The sequence below is a fragment of the Vidua macroura genome, chromosome 30 (genome assembly GCF_024509145.1).
Source record: "Vidua macroura isolate BioBank_ID:100142 chromosome 30, ASM2450914v1, whole genome shotgun sequence".
Taxonomy (NCBI): domain Eukaryota; kingdom Metazoa; phylum Chordata; class Aves; order Passeriformes; family Viduidae; genus Vidua; species Vidua macroura.
In genome coordinates this window covers 859850-881749 of record NC_071600.1, presented here as the reverse complement: position 1 = coordinate 881749, position 21900 = coordinate 859850, and the positions used below count along the sequence as shown (strand labels likewise).

The 21900-nt window shown below is 50.4% G+C and overlaps 2 pseudogenes; one reads left to right on the top strand and one right to left on the bottom strand.

The window, feature by feature from the left end:
• LOC128820668 (uncharacterized) overlaps positions 1-21900 on the top strand; it is a 1438581-nt pseudogene that overhangs the window by 1135762 nt on the left and 280919 nt on the right.
• Positions 1-21900, bottom strand: part of LOC128820670 (zinc finger protein 850-like) — a 488361-nt pseudogene that overhangs the window by 191569 nt on the left and 274892 nt on the right.

Genomic DNA, 21900 nt, shown 5'->3' with positions numbered 1-21900 from the left:
TGTTCTGCTTCTCTCATCCCCATGTTGTCTATGATCAAAAGAGAAAAACAAACAAACAAACAAACTCTTGCAACAGAGTTAGAACAGTAAAGTAAAAAGCAGACCTTTATTGGAAGCTTCCAGGTGTCCCAGTGGGGATGAGGCACAATCGGCTCCTGATTTCAACAATTTATAAAGGTTGATTAATTGGGATATTTAACAGGAAAATCCAATAAGAAATTCAGTTGTCCAAGTTACACACCCCTGTCTCACCGATTGGAGAAAGTCCAAGGACTTCTTTGCCACACTATTTGTTATGATTGCTCATATTCTGGTCAAAACCAAAATGTTCTTCTTGTAGGTCCTTTTCCTGGTAATAAGACGATGCAGTATTTCAGGAATGTATTTAGACAGCCTGCTTATTGTTCTAAAATCTAAGAGAAAGTTTAGGAAACGTACTAGAGTTAATTAAGGATTACAGTTATATAAGCATATATATATATGCTTATATATATATATATAGAGCTAATTAAGAGTTTAATAGAGTCAAGTAAGGATTATAGTTTTATAACTATATAATAGTAGTCTACAAAGCTATGAATATATAAAAATGTATCACAAGCAAAAATCTTTTTGTCTCATCCTTCTCCAAGCAGGAAATTGAAAACAGTCTCAGGAAAGCTGCTGATCTTTACAGCAATCCCAGGCTTACCTTCTTTGGGAAGTGTCCTCCGGAGCTGTGCCCAGGCTGGTCTGGAGCTGGGAGCAGCCCTGCCCCAGCCAGCAGCTCTCAGCAGCAGCACCTGCCCTGCTCAGGGTGGCTCCTTCCCCCCACAGCTTCTGGCCAGCGCTGGCAGCAGCTCCCCGGGCTGGCTGAGAGCTGTCCCTGGCAGGCAGCAGAGTCCCTGGCCCAGCACAGCGCCCTGGGCTGCAGGACCCTGCTCTGCAGGACAGCCCTGGGCACCCCTGGCTGCTCTGCACAAGAGACCATCAGAGAATGTACTCACAGGGGCTGTGGGCATTGGCATGTTCCAGCTTGAGGAGATCACTGCAGGAGCTGCAGCTGCATTGTCCTGCAGCCAGAGGTTCCTGTGCCAAGGGCTGGCAGTGATTCTGCCCCAGGCACTTCTCAGCACCTTCCCAGCCCTGACTGATTGAAGCTCTCTGTGCCTCTGGGCTGTGCCCGCGCTGGCTGCAGGCAGTGCCCCAGCCCTGCTGGGCTGGCAGAAGAGCTGCTCATCCAGAGAAATGTGCTTTTGAAGCTCTGCTTGCTTACCAGCATCACCCTCTGTGCCAGGAGCCTGGCCCAGCTCAGCAGCACAGACACAGCACAAGGACTTGAATGAGCCTCTGGGGCTTTGTGCTCAAGCCCTGAACATGAGGCCCTGAGAGGGAGCTGCAGAAACCTCTCCAGAGCTCCAAGTCAGAATCCAACTCCAAATTTCTTTGACTTTTAATGGGTCCCAGTGAGGGACACGACTGAGAAAGTGTCCCCAGGCCCCAGGCAGAGCAGAGAACTGGAGGCACTGATGACAGGTGGGGACAAAGAGAAGCCAAGTCTTGGTGGCCTGGGGCACAGCAGGGTCTGTGCCACCAAGGGCTGTCAGGAGACACCTTGTCCTGAGGCCCTGGGGCCTCCTGGCACAGCCCCAGCCAGGCTGGGCACTGTCAGCCCCTTGTCCTGCCCTCAGCATCCCCCCCTAGCCCACATCCCAGTGGCCTCAAGGATCTGCTGGAAGGAGTCCCTGGGGAGCCTTGCTCAGCAATGGCCCTGGGGGCTCCACAATGCTCCCAGGCACTGCAGGTTTTTCAAAGGACTTTGGCTTTGGCTTTTGCCTTGCAGTCTCTGAGAGCTTTCTGCAATCATGGCCTCCAATTATCTGCTGTAATTAGTCCCTGGAGAGGCTTTGTCAGGAACAACACTCAGTGGGCTCATTAATGCTTCAAGGTACTTCAGTTCTTTTAAGGTACTTGGTGTTTCCCTTTGGATACAGACTCTGTGAGAGGTTTGTGCAATCATGGCCCCAATTATCTGCTTTAACGAGTCCCTTGAGAGCTTTGTACTGACACTCAGTGGGGCTCATTAATACTTTGAGATACTCACAATTTTTTAGGAACTTTGGGTTTTCCTTTCCACACGGTGAGGTTTTTGTGCCATTTTGAATCTCTGAGAGGTTTTTGTGCCATCCTGGCCTCCAGTTCTCTCCTCCCAGTAGTCCATGAGGAGCCTGTGTTGGGGATGGACCTCAGTGGGTTCCATTAATGCTTTGAGACACTTTGGGGTTTTTCCTCTGACTCTGACTCCTGGAATGTTTTGTGCAATCTCCTCTCAGGCCCTGAGGTTCCAGGGCTCAGCTCCAAATGCACCACGAAGCTCATTAGGATCAAGCAAGTCCTGACAAACCATGGCTCTGCCTTGATTTCCCTCTTGTCTGGGGCAGTTCATTGTTTCAACAATTTGAGAATTCTCGGCCAATGCATGAATTAGTGTAGTGGATTCAGTGCTGGCTAACTACCAGTGCACTCACTAGAATATACTTACTAATTTCCTGCTCTGAGGTAGGATTAGGAGAAAGGCAAAGTGGGCTCAAAGCATTAAAAGGGTATAAAGAAAAGTTTACTAACTGTAAATAAACAAAAGAGTAATAAAAATCAGAACAAAACTTTCAGAACACTTTTCCTCTCTCCCTAGAACCTGACCATGTAAAGAGACAAAACCTAAAATTTTCTGTCAGTTTACTACTCAAATAGTCTTTCTTCTGTTCACTTAGGGAGAGAAGTTCCTCTTGTTAATGTTATGGCGACTTCTCCACAAGAAAACAGTTCTCTCATGACTTTTCATTTCCACAAATAGCAGCTGCCTGGAAAAATCTGCAATCATGATGTCCCTCCCAATTTTTACAGCTTTTCCCACAGCTGTGTTTATGGGCCATGTCAACTTATGGGGTATTGGTTTAAAGATGAGCTGTTTAAGAGCAAAGGTTCTCTTCATTTATTTCTGAAATCATCTTCATCTCTGGGAACAGAGGTCTTCTTCTTCTCTCCCTAAGGGCACAGGATCTCATCACTCTTTTCTCTTTCAGTGTTCAAACTTCTCATGGGATCACAGCTACTTCAACATTTGCTTGCTTTAGCATGGAGGCCTTTGCTGAACAAGTCATCTCCCTATTTTTTTTAATGTGTTATAGGGAAAAAGAGAGTCTGATGTATCAATTCCATCCTTCTCCAAAGTTTTACCAGAGGATTGCAGCCCCAAGATCAAGGCATCTCCTCATCCCTCCCATCTGGGACTCCACTTCCTCTTCACTGACCTGGGTGTCTTCACGTTGCTCCTGTGTGTGCCTGCACTTTGTCCTTTTCTCTCACTGGAGGGAGGATGGAAGCACGGGAAGAGTCAATATCTGAGGCGGGGCCTGCAGATGGTTGCGTGAGCCCGGCCGGGCTGGGTCCTTGCGGCCGGAGCTGTTTTCCCATGGAGGTTTGTGCAGCGGCTGCGCTGGGGCTGTGTCAGGCTGGGCGGCGCTGGGGGCAGGGCCAGGATCTCAGCAGCCAGGCCAGAGCAGAGCAGCAGCACGGCCGGGGCCGATGGCTTCTCCTGGCCCTGCCCGCTGGTTGCGGGCCAAGCCCAAGGGCGGCAGAAGCTTGGCCGAGCCGGCCCGGCCCGGGGCTGCTCCTGGGGCCCGGCGGATCCTGGCTGGGCCCGGGCTGGCGGCGGGGCAGGGCTCGGCAGCGGCCAGATGTCAGCAAGCGCAGCCACGGCCCGGCCCGGCCTCGGCCCCGCGGCCTCCCCTCCCCTGCCCGGCAGCCGATGGGGCCTGGCGGGCTCCCTGGGAAGGGGCCCGGCCCCACGGCAGGAGCCGCCCGGCCCGCCCCGGCCCAGACGGGGGCTGGCCCGGCCTTGGCACCTCTGTGCTGCCCAGAAGGGAAAGAGACCCAGCCATGCTTCTTCCTCTTTAACTTGTGTCTTCACAGAGGTGTGTGCAGTTTCCTTAGTGGTTTAACAGATTATCAGCTCTCAAATCTAATTACTGATTGTTTTCTTGTCAGACCCAGAGGAAACTGCTAGCAGCTTCTCTCAGGACATCACTTGAGTGATGCAAAACCACCACAACCGCACAGAGCACAGAGCTCCTTTGTCCATATGTAGTGGTCATGTGCCTGAGGCCTCAAAATCCCACCTTGGTAGATCTCTCCCTCTCCAAGGTGTTTCCACATGAAAACATTCAGCTCATAGTCTAAGAAAATCACTAGAGAACAGGGCCAGCCTGACCTGTCTGTCCTGTCTACTTTTCTGTAGGAGCATTCCTTGGATATATGGAATTTGGGAAGCCAAATTCTAATTTTGGCCATGGACCCTGGACCTGAAAGCCAGGTCTTTTCCATGGCAATGAAGGAACAGAATCCCTGTGTTTCAGGGGCAGATGAGAGGTGACCACTGGAAGGCAAGGCCAGCCAGAGCTGGCAGGTTTTTTTCTGAGAGATACTCTTAGAAATAGGAAACTTTTTTGGGAGGGTACCAATTTTGGCAATGGGCATCTGGAAAGATGGACAGTTCTTTCCCATAGCAAGGAAAGCACGGAGCCCCAGTGCTCCAGGAGCTGATGAGAGGCAGCCCTTGGCATTCCAAGATCAGCCAGACCTGTCAGGTGGCCCCTGGGAGGCCAAGCCAGCCAGACCTGTTCCATGTGCCCTCGGTTCCATGGGGCCCCACAGTGTCCCAATGGTCCCTTGCTTCCAGGAGGCCCTGAGGTGTCACAATGCCCCCTTGGTGACACGAGGCCCTGAAGGGTCCTCATGGTCTCTATGGTTCCATCAGGCCCCACAGAGTCATAATGGTCTCTGGGTCCATGAAGCCCCACAGTGTCACCATGGCCCCTTGGTTCCATGGGCTCCAGTGGTGCCGCAATGATCCCCTTGGTTCCATGAGGTGCCCACAGTGTCACAGGGATCTCCATGGGAAGGAAAGAACCGAGCCCCAGTGTGGCAGGGGCAGCCACCAGAGGCCAGGGCCAGCCAGACTTGATGGTACTGGCAGATTTTGGCTGGGAGCAACCCTTGGATATAGGGAATTTTAGAGGTGGAATCCCAATTTCAGACATGGACACCTGGAGGAGGAGGACATTTCTGTTCCATAGGAAGGAAAGCACAGAACACCGGTGTTTGAGGGGCAGATGAAAGGCAGCCATTAGTGGCCTAAGGCAGCCAGAACTCTCTGTCCTGGTAGCTTTTATCTAAAAGTAACCCTTGGATATAGGGAATCTGGGAGGTGGATCCCCATTTTCGGCCATTTCTGCACAGGTAAGAAGGACGGTTCTTTTCTGTAGGAAGGAAAGCACAGAGACCAAGAATTTCAAAGGCCGAAGAAGAGAGAGGTGGCTCTTGGGAGGCCAAGCCAGATAGACCCGTTTGTCCTGGCAGCTTTTGTCATGGAGGAAACCTTGGATATATGGAATTTGGGAGGAGGAATCTCAGTTTTGACCATGGATAACTTGAGAAGAAGGACGGTTCTTTTTCACTGGAAGGAAAGCACTGAGTCCCAGTGTTTTGAAAGCAGGTGAGAGGCACCCCCAAGAGGCCAAGGGCAGACAGACCTTTCTGTCCTGGCTGCTTTCACTGGGGAGCAATCCTTGGATGTACGGAGTTTTGGAAGTGGAATCCCAGTTTTGGCCAAGGAACCCTGGAGGAGAACGACAGTTCTCTCTTATAGGAAGGAAAGCCCAGAGCCCCAGTGCTTCGGGGCAGGTTAGAAGCAGCCCTGTTGCTTCTTTTCTCTCCAACTTCCTTGTTTTTGCCCGGCTCTTCTTTCCCGGGGTGCTGGCCAGGCACTTCCGGGAGCAGCCGGAGAGAAGCGACAAACACCTTTGTGGTTCGTTTGATACGGACAGAGCTATTTAGAGAGCGCGATCATGACCGGGATAAAGAGACTCAAGAGATTGGACACTTGTTGCGCAGTCCAAAGTAGGTTGTATTTGCTCGAACGCCGCACGTACAAGTGACAATGATCTGGGTTCCAGACACAGGTTTTATAGGGGAAAATAAGAGATAAGGTGAAACCAATAGAACAATGCCCAGTGTGAATACATTATAGGTAAAATCCAATGGGAATAGCTTCAGGGGGAAGGATGAATACACGTAAAAATACAGAATAGAAACTCCAGCTTTAGGTTTAGGAAACAGAAACTCCCATTTCAAATTCACAAAGCCTTTTTGCTCCGTTTGTGTAGCTGTACACTGCAACATCTCCCTCTTTTTTTGTTTAATTAAATGAACGGAGCTTTGGGGGAAGGAGAAACTGAGGCTATCAAACTGCAGTGTTGTTTTGTTTTCCATCTTCCCATCATTCTCCTCCCGTGGTGGCAGCAGCAACTATGACAGATGCGGAGGCTGCAAACTTGGAGGAAGCAATGCTAAAAATTATTCGCTTAAAAATCCCAAATGATAGCAAAACTAAAAAAATTGCAACTACAAAATAATAAATGTCCTTTAGAAGGGACAACACCTACCCAGAAAGATCCTAGCCCTTAAACATGCCCTTGAACCAGTCCTCATTCTCCTGCTTTTCTGGAGCCAAATGAGGAGCAGGAATGTAGGAATTGACATCCTGCTAGTCTGAAAGAAAAATGAAACCATACAACAGGGTAAACTAACTATAAAAATTCTGCTAGTATAAAGGAAAAACAGGAATTAGGGTTCTCTTCCTCCCTTGCGGTGTTTCCTGTTTGACACAACTGCGTCATCTGTGGGGTCTCCAACACGCCCCTGACCCACCCCATTTGTATCATCACGCAGGGTAGGTCTGCGCTCCCCAATTAGTTTTTTTGCTGGTTGGAGAATTCTCCCCCCGCCTCCCCCCCTGAGGAGGCGCTGTCCCCCGAAAGGGGCACTGGCTGATGAGATGGCCTTCCTCACTGCAGTAATAACACCTGCGTTTGGGAGGAGGAGAATTTGATGTTGGAGTTTCTGGGGTTGCTGATGTCGGAGCAACCACTTTTTCCTGAGGCATTTTCACCAAGTCCTCTGCCATCAGGGTGGCTTTTCTTGTGCACTCCTCGATGAGCCGATCCAGCGTAGGTAGAGGAGAGGATGCTGGAAGAGACATGATAACTCGCCGACAGGCTTCATTTGCATTTGTGGTGACAATTTCAAATGTGATTTCATCCCGTGCTTCTTGCCCTTCCACCTTTTTCTTGACCGTGTCTCTCACTCAATCAACAAAATCCATGAATGGCTCTGAAACAGATTGCTTGAGAGCGATATAAGGTATTATAGGTTCCTTTGAAGGCATACTAAGAAATGCCCGTTCTGCTGCGTTTTTTGTGAGGTCTAACACTGGTTTTGGAATCCCTGCTGCTTGTTTTTGGGCTTGGTTCCAGTCCCCTTCACCCACAAGATGTTCGAGGGTGATCTCATCATCCTCTATATCTTTTGCATAATCAGGACTCTGCAAAATTCCTGGAAGAAGGTCTCCTGCAAACCTTTTCCAAGTTCTTTCCCATCCCATCTGTATTCTGATGGAGGGAGCAAGCAACTGAGCAAGCGCTTTAAATCAGCAGGAACTCAGGTGTTAGAATTGAAAGTTGCTTTTAACATGCTCCTAAAATTTCACTTTTTTGCCCAAATTCACATTTTGTTTTGCAGAGTTCCTTTATGCTTTCGTATGAAAGTGATTCCCACCTGGGGTTTTGTCCTCTTGCATTGTATAACCCTGGAGCTAGGAACAGGGAATCTGAATCTCTGCCTGCTTTCTGTTTCTCGGCCCCGGGTCCCCCACCTTTCCCTTCGCTATGGGAACCAGAGCCCGGGGATTGGGAAACAGGAGGAGCGGGGGCAGGGTCCAGAGGCTCGGGGGTGGAGGTTTGTGTGGGAGTGGCTGAGGTTGGTGGTGCCGTGTGGAGCGGGGCAGGATCGGGTGATGGAACCTCGAGGGGTGGAGCTGAAGGAACCACCTGGAGGGGCGGTGCTGTGGGTGGAGGCCCGCAATAGCACCTGGGAGGGGTTTGGTCTGCTGCAAGAGAGGAGGAGGAGGGGTCAGGACAAAGGGAAGGAGGGTCAGGGACTGGCGGGGGGGGGGGGGGGGGCATGAAGGAATTCTGGGAAGGAGGAGTCCTTGCCGCACCGCCCTGGGTATCTTGAGATGGGACAAAGACCCCCGCCATGCAGCCACTGCCATCTTGTGGGGGGTCTTCTCGTGGGGGTTGAGGGAAGGGGTTAGAAGGGGTACAGCATTTTTGGGAACAGCCAGAACTGTGAAAGGGATCAGGAAAGGGGTTAGAAACTGAGGTTTCAGCAGAGTGATTAGCATTTTCAGACTGTGGGGGTCGGGGAGATGGGGGAAATAAAGCAGATGGGCTCTTTTCAGTTTCCCGCGTTTCCCGACTGTCTGCGCCCTCTTTAACAATGTCATAAACTAACAAAAAGATCCCCATGAAGCCTTCCTTCACTGAAGGATCCCCCTTCTTGGTGCCTTCTGTTAAAGCGGTGCCAACCCCCTTCCAAAAAACCTTCTGCCTCACATCCTGAGCTGAGACGTTTGGAAAAGTTAAAACAATCCACTTGGAAATTTTTTTCACAAAACTCTTAGAAAAACTTTCTCCTGACTCTCTCAGGGTTCCTTTTACTTGGTTATAAATCTCTTTCTGCTGTGTGGACAATTTCCCACCCATTCTGCCCACCAGCAAGCCTCACCCGCCTGCCAGAAAAAAAAAAAAAAACAAAGAAAAAAACTGAAAAGGTCTAAAAACTGATGGCGGCACCCCACACGCTGCACGCCACGTGCCCTTTCCCTCCTCAGGAACGGGGGTGCCTCCATCAAGTAAGATTTCCCTAGCCGGGCCCTTCCCGCGCTAGAATTGGAACTTACCAAACCGCTGACTCTTAGAAAACAACAAACAAAAAACAGCAGTGGTTCCCAGTCTGAAGCCATCTTCCGGGGTGTGCGGAAGTCGCGTCTTCTCCCCCCTGAAAACAGAACCGGACAGGAACGGAACAGCTTCTCAGCGGCGATAGGGCTGCGAGCCGGGCATGAGAGACGTGAACCCCCAGGACCGGCGTGGTCCGAGAACTTCTCCCCTCAGGTTTGACTGTGGCACCGACGCGTCAGCGGTGGTGGAGTCAGCGTCTGTGTCTTCGGCAGTGACGGTGGTGGGAAACAGCGTCTGGAGAAGCTCCGAGCGGAGCACTCTCTGTCACGCTTTAAAAACAGCCGCCGTATCAGGGCCACACGATGTGGCACCACTTGTCGCATTCTCTCCGACTTCTTTGTTTCCACCCGGCTCCTCTTTCCCGGGGTGCTGGCCAGCGCTTCTGGGACAACTCGAAGAGAAGCAACAACCAACCTTTGGGGTTCGTTTGATACAGACAGAGCTATTTAGAGAGCGCTACCATGACCGAGATAAAGAGACCCAAGACATTGGACACTTGTGTGTCGTCCGAAGTAGGTTGTATTTGCTCGAACGCCGCATGAACAAGTGACCCCGGGAGGGGGTTGGGTTACAGGTTTTATAGGGAATATAAGAGGTAAGGTAAAACCAATAGACACAATGCCCAGAATGAATACATTACAGGTGAAATCCAATGGGAATAGCTTCAGGGGGAAGGGTAAATACACGTAAAAATACATAAGAGAAACTCCAACCCCATATTTAGGAAACAGAAACTCCAACTTCCAATTCACAAAGCCTTCTGCTCCTTCTGCGTAGCCACGCACTACCACAGTGCCTCTGTTGGTGTCGGGTCATGTGAAAGCTCCTGGAAAAGCTCTTCCCACACTGGGGACACTTGTAGGGCCTGTCCCTGGTGTGGATGAGCCGGTGCCTGACGAGGTGGGAGTTTTGCTTGAAGCCCTTCCTGCAGTCACGGCAACGGAAGGGCCTCTCCCCGGTGTGAATCCGCTGGTGCTTGAGAAGATCAGACCTGCTCCAAAATCTCTTCTGACACTCAGGACACTCATAAGGTCTCTCCCCGGTGTGGATACGTTGGTGGGTGATGAGGGCCGAGCTGTAGCTGAAGCCCTTCCCACACTCCCCACACTCGTAGGGCCATTCCCCGGTGTGGATCATCTGGTGGCTGATCAGGTGGGAGTTCTTCCTGAAGCTCTTCCCACACTCCAAGCACTTGTAGGGCTTTTCCCCATGGTGAAGCTGCTCATGGACCACCAGCTCTGAGCTCTGACTGGAGCTCTGTCCACCTTCCTGGCACAGGGTGGGTCTTTCCTCCTCAGAACACCCTGGGCTGGGCTTGGAGCCCCTCCTCCTGCAAGATCTCTGGGGATTTTCCTCCCCGTTGGATTCCTGTGCCATGGAGCTGCTCAAAACGGCCTCTTCCACGAGGTTCTGTCGTGGGGATTTATCCTCCCTGGTCTCCATCCTCAGCTCCTTGTCTGGGGGAGGAAGGACAAGGAGAGGATGGAATTTGCCTCCGTGCCAGAGGGAAGGGGAAGGAGATCCCCCCAGTGTGTCCCCGGCAGGACGGCGTCGGCAGTGGGGTTGTCCTGCAGCCAGGGGCCAGGCTGGGCTGGAAGATGGAGCAGGAGAGAGGGGGAAATGGGCACTGACTTCCACCTCACTTGCCTGGGTGTCCCAGGACTCCTTCCTCTTCCTCCCAGAATCCTCCTCCATTTCACAAATGCTTGCAGATGGGAAATTCTGTTTTGGGAGGAAAACAAGGGAGGAGTACATTGAGTTTTCTACTGCTTTGAAGGCAAACCAGGGAGAGAATCTATGCCAGAATTGCAATTGAATAAGAAAATTAAATCAAGGCAATGATCCAGAAACACTGGTTTAATCTGACAGAGTCAGGATATAACCTGACACCCCGTTGGGCAGGGTGGTGGTAGCAGTCTGATGAAATGGTGGCTGCAGTCCTGTTGGAGTGATGAACGTGATTCTGTCAAAGCAGGGATCCTGTAGAAGGGTCTGGTCTTCCTCTGAAGGTCCAGTGGTGCTTATGGAGCTCTTGTCCTCTAGGAATCCAGTAGGCAAGGTGCTCCTGGTGTTGCAAAGGTGAGATTATATGCAGGTAGGAATGCTTGGTTCCTCCCCCTGGGCGGAGCATCCCACAATGGGATGATGTAATTTTATCAGTCCTGCAGTGACACTCAATGGCCCATTAACAGAAGATGGCCCCTGGAGGGCGTTATCAGGGCTGAGTCATGGCAGAGATAAAGAACACTGCCCCCCCTCTTTATCACAGTTCATGAAGATGGTGATTGAAAACACATTTTTGGTTACATCTTACATTGTCACTTGAAACAGGGAGGCAATCCCTGCTCGGGGTGGGGGGTGAACACCACCCCCCTTACCCAAACTGGCTCAGGTGTAAAACCCCCACCCTGGGAAGGCCCCGCACACAGGGGACAATGTCACCCTTGCCCTGCCCCAGGGGAGGTCTCTGTCCCTGTCACTCCCTTGCTCTCCCCCCTTTGCTCTTTCTTTCCATCTCTCTCTCTCTACCTCACATTTACTGTTCAATAAAATCCATGTGGGATTTGGTCTCGTTAGCACCTTAATTGGGGCAGAGGCATCTCTCTAACAATTTTATTAACCAGATTGCAGCATTATTTTGGCTCAGTGACTTCACAGCACAGTTGTCTGACCCCAAGTGCCTTTGACAACCGCATTGTTCCCTCTTCTCAGGAACTTGTTCTTTCTGGAGGAATTCTTGGAAACTTGGACACAGCTTCCTCTGAGGGACTTGTGGGAGAACTTATGAGGAAAGTGGCTGTTGTGGGTGGCCAGTGTAAACAAAATATTTTGTTGTCCTTCCTTCAAAAATTTGTTAAAATCCCTGGAGGAAAGGGAGCAAATGATACCAGCAAGACTGACATTGTTCACCCCAAGTTGAGGAACACAAGGCTGCTAAAAGTCCTCCAAGAAGCCCAGCTCAAGTAGCTAAACTCCTGACTAACTCCCGAATTCATAGGTTTGAGGCCTTTGCCAAATGTGAGAAACATTATTTTCTTCGTCCCTGTCACCTTTGTGACAGATACACAGAGCTTTCCCTTCCTTTTAATGATCAGTATTGGGCCAAATTTCCACTTTTCTTTTATCAGAACCTGCCAGCAGCTGAGCTGGAGCTGTGCAGGAACTGATGAATTTTGGAATTGCCACAGAATTTCTTCTATTGTCAGTTTATTCATGTTTGGGATTTGTTTGCGTTTCCATCACAAGTGACTTGTGGGAAGAGCAAATATTCCTCAAGGCGTTTTATGCAGAGTTTAATTTGATTTCTGGCAAGTTTATTTTGTCTGGTCCCCCGGGGGTGCCTGAGGGGACTCTGTTACTCTCACCCTAGCAGATGCTTGGGAGGGGCTTGGATGGGTTGTCCCTGTCCCTGTCACCCCAGGCCATTCCCCAGGGTGTCTGCATCGTTCTCACCCCAGGGAATGCCTGGGGGGTCTCCCTCCCTCTCACCCTGTGCCAGGGGCTGCTCGGGGCAGTCTCTCTCCCTCTCAGCCAAGGGGATGCTTTCCATGGGAGGCGGGAGGGCAGCGAGCGGCAGCACGGTTTTAGCGGGAGCAGGAAATTGGGGAATCCCATTCCTGAATGTCATGGTTTGACACTGGCGCAATGCCAGCGCCCCCATGAAAATGCACCTTCCCTAAATAAATGCTGTGAGATGTTATCAGGAACAGAGCAGAGCAGGCCCAAGCTTAATAACAAAGGGGAAAAAAAACTTTATTAAACTACTACTAACACAAAAAACACATAAACTAAATCCAGGATGAAGACCTTTTAAAACACCCCTCCTCCTCCCAATTTCCAAAAACACCCACCATGAAACTTCACCCGGGATTCCTGATCAAATTACCACCCTTCAGAAAATCAATACTCAAACTATCAAGGGAGAGAGAAGTCTCTCTTGCACCACAGACCCCCCAGGAAACACAGTTGCCACACCCTGTGTTTCCCTGTCACACATGGCAACCGCCCGGAGAAAATCTGCCAGTGTGACCCTCTCCTTTCCATCTCACAGTGCTCTCACCACCGTGCATGGACAGACTGCTCATAGGGCTCCTTTAAGGATGCTTTGCCACGGACCCAAAGATACAACAGTTCAGCTTCTCATCTTGGGACTGCAGTCCCCCCCATTTTCCCCTGGGGCCAAGGGTCCAAGAACAGAACTCATCTTCTTTCCCGACAATTTGGTGGCCCGTACGGGGAAGGCCAGACAAAGTGGAAAAAACTTTATTCTAATAATATTTTGGCTCTAACTGTTTTGTGGGAATATTGGTATGTCTCTTTTTAAAGTTATAATGTCATTTGGAGTGAAAGCCTGCCTCTATTTCTGGTCATTAGGGTTCTTTGAAGTTTTAATAGCTTTATGGTCCCTGGAGTTATTTTCTTATCCAGAAGTAGCTCCGGTATTGCCCCTAATATGTAGCTTTTGTAGCAGAGGGGCATTAACTAGAATATTCATCGGGCTGGGCTTGGCTGTGATACTTTGCAAGGGGCTTATAAAAATGTTGTTATCGGCTCCAGGAATGTATAATTCGTGGTTGTGTCTGTGTGCTAAATTTGTTATGGGGGAGGAGGTTTTTCAGCCTTTGCTTTCCTTTTCCTCCTCCGAATTGTTTACGTCTCTATTAGAAAATGTTCAGTTCTCCCTGACTGCCAAGGACACCATCTTTCTGTTATTTAATTTAATAACCTTTCTCTATACTGTCTCTCTTCCACTACAAATCAAGGAGGAGCAATATTTTACAAAGCCCTCATTTCCTGGAAAGGGTTAAAAGTTCAGACTCCCTGGACGGCTGATATCTCGGTCCGGCGTTCCGTCTCCCACGCTGGGCACTATCCCCCCTCCTTAGTCAACCTGGTGTCCCGCGGCTCCCCATGGGTCACCATATTGATGGCGGCCTTAGCTTGGATGCCCGCTCGGCACAGTGCACGGCAGCCTAGAACTCCTGGGCTCAAGCGATCCGTCGGGCTCAGCCTCCCCGTTCAACTGGCCCTGGACATTGCTGAAAGAGAGAAGTGGCCAAAGCTCTACCTCTACACTGATTCGTGGATGGTAGCCAATGCACTGTGGGGCTGGCTGGAGAGATGGAAAGAGGCTAACTGGCAGCGTAGAGGAAAACCAATTTGGGCTGCTGAAGAATGGAAAGACATTGCTACCCGGCTAGAGAAACTACCTGTGAAGGTTCGCCATGTAGATGCCCATGTCCCCAAGAGTAGAGCTAATGAAGAGCAGCAAAACAATCAGCAGGTAGATCAGGCTGCAAAGACAGAGGTGTCAAAGATAGACTTGGATTGGCATCACAAGGGGGAGTTGTTCCTAGCGCGATGAGCCCATGATGCCTCAGGGCATCAGGGCAGAGATGCCACCTATAAGTGGGCACGAGCCCGAGGGGTGGATTTAACCATGGACAGCATTTCTCAGGTTATCCATGATTGTGAGACGTGTGCTGCCAACAAACAGGCCAAGCGAGTGAAGCCCCTATGGTATGGGGGACGGTGGTCCAAGTACAGGTATGGGGAGGCCTGGCAGACTGACTACATCACACTGCCGCAGAAACGCCAAGGCAAGCGCTACGTGCTCACAATGGTGGAAGCCACCACGGGATGGTTGGAAATCTACCCTGTGTCTCATGCTACAGCCCGTAACACCATCTTGGGCCTTGAAAAGCAGGTCCTTTGGAGGCATGGTATACCCCTGAGAGGATTGAGTCAGACAATGGGACTCATTTTAAGAACAGCCTTATCAACTCCTGGGCTAGGGAACATGGCATTGAGTGGGTGTGCCATATCCCCTACCATGCACCAGCTGCAGGCAGGGTGGAGAGGTACAATGGACTGTTAAAAACCACCTTGAAAGCATTGAGTGGGGGATCTTTCAAAAACTGGGAGCAGCATTTGGCACAGGCCACCTGGTTAGTTAACACCCGAGGTTCCACCAATCGAGCAGGTCCTGCCCAGTCTGAGTCCCTGAATATAGTAGACGGAGATAAAGTCCCAGTGGCACATATCAGAGGTTTGTTAGGGAGGACAGTGTGGATCAATTCTGCCTCGAGTACAGACAAACCCATTTGTGGGATTGTCTTTGCTCAGGGACCAGGTTGTACATGGTGGATAATGCAGAAAGATGGAAGAACACGATGTGTACCTCAGGGAGACCTGATTGTGGGGTGAGACTCATATGCAAACATCTCAATTTGCTGGATGTTACTGCCATTGTTTGTACATTAAACCACACAGACATGGGACAGAAGGAAATGTGTAAATGTCGAAAGTCAGAGCAAGTGAGAATGGAAGGGAATGTGTAAGTGTGGAAGGTTTGAGCAGGTGGGAAGGAAGTTCAGTAACATGTTCACGATATGGGATAAGGGGTGGAATGTCATGGGGACAGGACATTTTCATGCTCATTATCCCAATCGTGGTTTCTGCTCCCTGTTCTCAGTTTGTTTTGCCTTCCTTCCCCCCCCGGCTGGCTGCTGGCTTGCTGCTTAGCTTGCTTGCTGCTCTTGCTTGCTGCTGGCTGCATGCTTTGCTGGCTCTGTTTTCCTCTCTTTTTTCTCTGCTTTTCGCTGGCTTGCTTTTTTGCCATTTTTTTTTCCTTTTTCCCCGGTTTCTGTTGTTCCCTTCCCCCCCCGAAGACATCGGACCTACTCCGGGCAGGAGCTCCCCCGGGGTCTGCGAAAGAAGCTCCGTACCCTCTGCGGCGAAGAGAGATACAGCTCAACCCCCTTGGACTGGTGAAAACATCTGTGGTCATCTTGGGCTATTTCTCTTGTGCTGGGGAGTGTTTTTTGTTGTGCCTTAAAAAACAAGTTTTTTCCACTTCCCCTCTGAAGGAATTCCTCCCGAACCCGGTGGTGGGGGGAAGTTGCGGAGGGTTTGGTTTCCTATAAGGGGCTCCTTTGGAGGTGTTTTCCCCTAATTTGTCCTAAACCAGGACATTGTGGAAGGGGAGCTGGCTCCTGGCCTTGCTGACAGCTTCTGCCAGCCAGCCTGGCACGGGCTGGGGCGGGGGCAGCCAGCCTGACAAAGCATCCATCCATGTGGATGGGGGCAGCAGAGGGGGATGGGTTCCGAAGCCGTGCCCAGGCTGGTCTGCTTTGCAGGCCCTCGAGGAAGGGGTGCATTTACGGGTGGGAAAGGTGGGGTTTTTCCCCACCCATGGACAGGTTTCATTCTCGCATGGAGTGGTCAGACCCTCCTCAGGCCCGTGAAACGGTGACAGGCTTTGTAGCTTCTTCTTGTTTCCAGGTCTTGTTTTGAATTGACTTTCATGCAATCGTTCTTTGTTTTCCCAGGAAGATTACACCTGGTGCCCGGCCCGCATGGGGAAGCACCTGCATCGTCCATGGAGCACATCCAGTGCCAGCGCTACCCCAGGGGCCACGGCCTGCGGGGACATCCCCTTCAAGAAGGACGAGGACCTCGTGTGGGATCGGCTCCTCTCCTGGCAGCAGGTCTGCAAAGGTGGGTACCCGGCTCCACAGCTGGGCTGGCAGAAGGGCTTCGGGCAGAGGGCAGCGGGCACACGGGCATCCTGCCCGTGCAGCTGCTGAGGAGGCTGCTGTGCTGTGCTGAAGCGGAGGAGGTGGAACGTGGCCTGCCACGCTGCCCTTCTCTCGAAACCCAAACCTCTCGGGAGGTTTGGGCTCTGAGCACAGCCAGCAGCCTGGCCCGGGCACAGGCCATGGCAGGACAGGGCACAGGAGCCTTCTGTGACTGACCGTGGCTCTCTGGTTTCTCTCCGCAGGCTGCCAGCACCTCATGCCATGGAAACGGCTCCGCTCGGCCTGCCAGGCTGGGAGGGCTGGAGGGCGGCGGGTGTTCATTTGCTGTCAAAAAGAAATCGTTCTATTTTTTTGTCATCATCATGATCAGAGCATTTCTTTCATCCTTTTCCAAGCTTTTGGCCTCCCTTCCTCCAGGGTAATCTTTTTGTGTCCTTCCTCAGCCACTTGATGGCATTTGGCAGGGGGGGTTAAGCAATGTGAAAAGTTCAACAACAGCTCCTGTTGCCAACTGCAGCAGCCCCTTCAAGAGCCCTGAGCTTCCAGCGAGGTCCACGTGTGCCTTGCCAAAGGGAGTGGTTTGCAGCGATGGCGTTGTCGCCCTGCTGCAAAAGCTGGGAGGAAGTCAGAAGTGGCAAAATGCCAATTTGACTCAACCCCTGCCCAGGTTCTGCATCTTTCCCCTCTGCTCGGTGCCAGGCAGGCAGGGCTGGACTCCAGCAAGGTTCAAGTTCTTGGTGCTCCCTGGCATCGAGGTGATCAAGTAAACTCTTGTATGCAGTGGCTGCAATAGGGCTACTGAAGGGAAAAAGGAAATGTCGTGAGGTGGAGAATCCTTCTTGTCTCCTTTGTCTCCCCAGGAGCCCCTTGGAAAGGGAAATGCCCACACGGGTTTATCTGACTCCTTCCCAGCCAGCCTTTCCCTCAGTCCCGGCTCTCATTTGCTCCGCAGGCTTCACCAGCTCGCTCAGCTCAGAGGAGCTCTCAGAGGAGAAAACGCCGCCTGGCGTGGGGCTGGCTGATCCCTGTCTCATCTTGATTCCATTTCCCCGCTCCCTCCCCCATCCAAGAGACCGAAGGATCCCCCACAACCGGTCACGATCCACTCTTGCAGGGTGTTTGTGATGGTTTGTTAACCGATCCCCAAAGTGCAAAACTGCAAATGGCAAGGGACCATCAGTTTAATCACAACAAATGCATCTTTATTTAGGTACCAACAGCAAATGTGATAGAAGGGACAGAAAAGGGAAATAGAGAGAAAAGAGAGGAAGGGGAATAGAGCTACCATCGTCGAGACGAGATCCTCGATGGTCCAGCCATCATTCACTATATCAAATAACTGGAAAAAGCACTGGAAAAGAATTTGTTTTTTTAAAATTAAGTTTAAAAAAAAGGGAAGGAATTCCAGAAAGAAAACCAAAGAGTAAGAATACAGTAATTTAAACTTCTCAAAGCCCTTTGATGATGGAGCCCTGAAGCCCAGTCACGTGCAGTGCAGCCTCGGCGGTCCCTTTGAGCCCAGAACTGCCAAGGGTCAGGGCTGGGATGAGCCTTCACCCAAAACAGGCTCCAAGACTGAGTGGGAATCAATCCAGAACAGGGCTCACACAAAGAGCAAGCCTCGAGGCCAAAGCCAAACCTTCATCAGGTTGGATTTGTTTGAACACTGAACTGGAGCAGATTTGCTTGTCCAGTAACATCACTGTCACCATGAAACTTTACATGAGCTACTAAATAAGCACTGTCCTGTCCTGGGCTGTGTGGCCCAAATACTGTTGAGAACTTGCTCTGCCTCTGCCCTGTGCCCCCGGGGCTGCTCTTGGCCTGGCAGCCTCAGTGGGAGCCAGCACTGGCTGCAGCCCCAGCGGGCCCCCCAGGACAAGGCCCAGCAATGAAGAGGCCAATGAAAGCACTGGGCAGCAGCAGAGCCCTCAGCAGAGTTCTTTGGACAACCACGGACTGGCCACAGCTCCAGTGCAGCATGACTACTAGTCAGGCTACCAATGCTATGAGCAGAGTTACAAGAAAGCTGTGGAGAAAAATCAACAACTGACCGTCTGCTCTGGTACAGCTTCCGGATGCCAAGATAGCAGCCTGTCAGCACGAGGGGCACGGTGAACAGTGTCACCACCGTGCCTATCATGCAGGACCTGTGCACATCCTGGGGACAGACAATTCTTGGGAGGCGCACTGGATCCGGGGCAAATATTCCTGTTTCAGTGATAACGTCTGTGGGAGCAATGGGGAGCGTGAGCCCGTGCTGTGCTGCACTGCCGAGCTGGCAGCACGGTGGATACGGCCAGGACGTTCTCTGTTTTCCCCAGAGCTGGGGCCTGCAGGCCCCTTGCCGCCCCTTGGCACAGGCTGTGCCACCCAACAACGCCCAGCAGGCCGGGAGGAGAGCCCGGGGCCAGCGCAGCTGCTTGGGCAGTCGCTGCTTCGAGGGACACGGGCCAAAGCCATCCATGAGCAGCCCCTGCCAGCCCTGGCCCTCCTTGCCCTGTGACAGCTCCCCCGGCCCAACGGGACAGACTGTCATAAAGTCTAGAGCCAGCAAAGAGATTGTCCCTGTGTCCTGGTTTAGGGCAAATTTGGGAGCAAATGTCCAAAAGGGCCGCCCCCCCCAGAAATCAAACCCACCCGGCCCCTCCCCTCAATCAGGTTGGGAAAAATTTCCGCAGAGAGAAGTGGAAAAAACCTGTTTATTTAACAGGCAAAGCACTCCCCAGCCCAAAAAATGAACAATACCAGATGACAAAACTCATTTGTCGCTCTGAAGAGATGACAGATTCCGAAAATCTCTCCGGTGGATGGTGGCTCTGTTATCAGTCCCTCTGGCACTGGGAAAGGCTGCTGCCCAGAGTAGCCCCCCGTGGGCCACAAAGTGCAAGCTCTCGGTGCTTCCCCAGGTGCCGGTCCAGAGCAGGTTCGAACGGATCCAAGAAAAGGGAAAGAAAACCAGTTGAGACTGCCCCAGCAAGCTAAAGTAACTAAAAAGCAAAGGAGCACGGTGTTCTGCCCCGTCCGTGCCCAGACAGCACCGTGGAGTTCTGTGTTCCAGCAGACTGGGCAGCAGTGAGTGCAGTCTCTGATAACAAACTCCGTGCTTCTTCTTCTCCCCGCCTTTGCTCTCAGAGCCCGTCTGGAAGGCACACAATATAATATCCAGCATCAACAGAACACACGATCGGGGACGCGAGCATCGTAAGGTCACCCTAGGACACCCAGTGATTGTGCGCTGCTTCTCTTCCCTGCAGCTGCTCCCAGAAACATCCCTCACACTGCTGGAAATGCCCACGCATGGTCTGATCAGTCCCCCAGCTTTTCCAGTCTGCTCTCAGAAATTTTGCAACAAGTTCACCAAGAAATCCCAGGTTACCTCTGTGAATTGCACACTACAGTTTCCTTCATTTTTTCCCAATACCTGGAAGTTCCTGTATATAGTAATGGTCGTGAGGATCTCTGATTCTTTTCAGTCATGTTTTTTGTATTGAGACATGAGATGAAACAGCCTTATTGCTTTTAGTTTTAGCACGTCTGGTTTTTTACTTAGCATGATGGTTTACTTATTATCTACATGTAAACTTTTATTTATTTTTTTGTTTGTTTGTTTGTTCCCCAAGCAATTGTTTTGACAATCTGTCATTGACTTCTTAATTAATGTTCCACATATGAACAATTTTGACTCTCTTTTTGTTGGAATATAAAGATCTCAGAAAGCTGTATTTTTAATTTTGATGACACTCTCTCTCCCCACTCCCAGCTTTTACAGTGATCCTTTTGGAAACATCCCTGAGGATAGGTGGAGTTATTTGGGAAGTGCTTGGCTTAACCTGGGTAACAGATTATTATTTTTAGTGCTATAAACCTGCATTGCTTCAAGCTTCAGAGCCACAGTCCTGATTTGTGGCTCATTGCATGGATGCCTGTCTGAATTAAAACAATGTTTTAATTTTAATTTAAATTTAAATTTAATTTAAATTTAATTTTAATTTTAATTTAAAGCTGTGTGAGGCAGCTGAAGAGCTTAGACCTCAGAGATTTAAATTCCTGGGAGGAGGAGGAGGAAGAAAGGACAAAATCCTGTTTCAAAGGCTGTTTCTTCATTTTGAAGATGCCAGACTACAGCTGCCTTCAAATGTCATTTAATTCCAGAAAAACCCTCTACAGGGCCAGACACCAGGACAAATTACTCGGCACTTTGCCTCACAATGCATCAACTTGAATCCTAGTGAGAGGCAGACCTTAGTTACAGTCTGATTTGAGCAAATCCACATTGTGTGAATGGCAAGAAGAATTTGCTTGTGAACAGATGAATATGTCCCACTCAGTAATGAACAAAATTTGCCTTGACTTGGAAGAAAGTAGACAGGGAGCAATGCAGCATTTGGATTTTATCCAGTGAGAAACAGGGCAAGAAGCCGTAACAACTTACCTGTTTTACAGAACACAAGTACTGATACAGCCAATAGTGCACCTCCAGTGTAAAAAATGGCTTTCTTTCGTCTAGTCTGAATCGACCGTCTTTTAGATTAGAACCATTCCCCCACAGTCTGGTCACAGAAGGCCGTACTAAAAATTCCGCCCCATCTCTTTTACAAGCCCCCTTAAGGTACTGAAAGGCAGCAATCAGGTCTCCCTGGAGCCTTCTCTCTTCCAGGCTGAACACCCCCAGCTCTCCCAGCGTGTCTCCAAAGCAGAAGGGCTCCAGCCCTCCGAGCATTTTGTCCCTCCTCTGGACTAGATCCAACAGAACCATGTCCTTCCTGTGCTGGGGACCCCGAGCTGGATGCAGTACTCTGTCATGGTAGAGACGGAGACAATACAAAGCAACACCCTCCATTTCCAGAAGGCTTCAAACCCTGATTTTATTCCAGCATGCATGCTTTTTCTACATTCTTACAAAGCTCCTAAGTTTACACTTTACACATTGGTCATGAGAGACAAGCCAAGTGCTGATTGGAATAGGCAGTTGGAGGTTTCTCTTATTTTGTCCTCCTTGCTTTCTTGGTTTCTATGTCAATGACCTTGGTAGAAAATTCTTTCAGGGGTAAACATGGATCCTCTTATCAAACTTCTCTCTGGCTCACAGAAGTTGCTGTAAAAGGCGGGAATCTTTAAAATCAGAGGGTTTTGGGAAGCTGCAAAAGGCAGGCCTCAGAGACAGCGGAACTGCGATTAGAGCTAAGCATTAACTGTAAGATTTGTCAGCAGAAAAATTATATAAGTAGTGGAAAAGTAAGGACGAATAGTACAATGGTCTGTGTATTAACGCTTGGCTAGAATAACTCCCTAAGCTACAGAAAATATCTCCATCAAGATATTAGGATGTTCTAAGCTTACTAATGGAGCTCTGTGCATTGGGTTTTAAGGCTCACAATACAAGTAGGTATTGTATTCAAAAGATATAAATAAAACAAATATTGTTTTAACAAAAGGTACGTGTGCTTATAGTGATT